The 1,737-nt window shown below is 35.0% G+C and overlaps 1 pseudogene; it reads right to left on the reverse strand.

The window, feature by feature from the left end:
- Positions 1-473: 473 nt before the first annotated feature.
- On the reverse strand, positions 474-1,198 carry LOC132519111 (coenzyme Q-binding protein COQ10 homolog B, mitochondrial-like; annotated as a pseudogene).
- Positions 1,199-1,737: the final 539 nt, after the last annotated feature.

Raw genomic sequence — 1,737 nt, forward strand, 5'->3', positions numbered from 1 at the left:
TAACAGTATTTTTAAGTTAAAGTTTTTACTATAAATGTCTGATGATTACTCAAATATCCTAAGCCATGAGGCAGTCCCTAAAGACAGTAAGTTATAAATAGTCTGAATTTAATAATTTAAATGTGATATGGTTAATATAATACACACTGCATGTGTATCTCAACCAACATATTTCAGGTGAGGTGATAATTAAAAGGTTTAAATTTACCCTTCCAATTTCTGTTCAGAAGAGTGATGTCAGTATTCTTGCAACAGTGATGACATTCATTATTGTAAATATGCTAATATACATATTACTCTGAATTACACTTGACTGAATTCTATGTACACGTGGTTACATATTCCAAATGAAAAAATTCAGCAGTACAGGTTTATAATCAAAGCTGAGTTTGACAAATGCTTTCTGACTTCTGAAAGCACTTCTTAAAAGTGAATAAACTAGTTATAAGTAGGTGACCATTTCCTTTTTCCCTTTACACATGATGAACTTCATGAAACATTAATACCCAAGGTATATTCATTTCTGGACCATACTGCTTACATGCTCTTCTTTCAAAGGCAGTTACCATTTGCTTTACAACTTCATCGAAAACAATGTGGCAGCTGAGAGTGTAAAAGGGAGCAAAATTCAAAAGAAATTGAACAATCTAAAATACAAATTCTTGGGTAGCCAGGAAGAATTTGGGCTAAAACACCAAACAGTCTCCAAATGATTTAAGAGCTTCCCATCAGTACAGGATGCTTTACCAAATGTGGTTTCACCAAGGTTACTACTGATGCATAGCGCTCGAATACAGGTGGAGACCCAATTTCTAATCGTGTTTAGCGGTATCCAGATCTACTTGATATACATCTGACTTTTTGCACCAAGGAATAAAATGCTTGTAATCCTCCATTCCCGATACTACATCATACATTTCCTGCATAGAATATCCTATAACTCTCCTCTCTGAATATGCTTTTCTTTTGTTTATTAGTGGTGCAGCAGTTCTGAAGAAAGTTCTTGCATATACCTCCTTAGGCAAAATTGAGGTATGTAGTGGAAGAGTTCTGCTCATCAGTATCCCACAGGAAGCTAAATACCTGACATTTCCACAGGTCCCTGCGCTGGGGCCACGGCCCCCACCACTGCCGCAGGCTTCAGATGGCATCCTGAGACCAACCTTTTCCAGGGCCCCCTGACAGTCTGAGCTGCCATGATCATCTTACTGAAAAATTCAAGTTCTCTTGCAGAAGCCCTCAAACACTCTATTGTTACAAAGTCTTTCCCTTGTATTGAAAGGTAGATTTCCCATTTTTTAAACCATATAAATTAAGGAGACCCTTCCCACTATATGAATTCTGGTGCCATGTGTTAAAATATATTTTTTTCACCACTCAATTTATACATTTCTATAAATCCTACTTAAAATTACCAACACTATTTTTTCCTTATCTGATAATACTTATTACTGCACAAAAAACTAAGAAAACACATTTTAAAAATAAAATACATATCTACAACAGTTGTACAGATGAGTTTTCTGGGGAAAACTTCTTTCTATAATCACAAAACAGAAAATCTAGGATCTGATCATACAATTAATTTCATCAAAACAAAATCTCAGTATTTGTTGAATATTCTTTGGAGAGTTCACACATTCATATTTCCTCAAAATATCACCTATAACCTAATGACTCCTACATATTTATCTCTAGCTCCTGATTCTAACCTCCAGTTTCTAGTTGTATATTGGA

This window comes from Lagenorhynchus albirostris, chromosome 4 (genome assembly GCF_949774975.1).
Source record: "Lagenorhynchus albirostris chromosome 4, mLagAlb1.1, whole genome shotgun sequence".
Classification (NCBI taxonomy): domain Eukaryota; kingdom Metazoa; phylum Chordata; class Mammalia; order Artiodactyla; family Delphinidae; genus Lagenorhynchus; species Lagenorhynchus albirostris.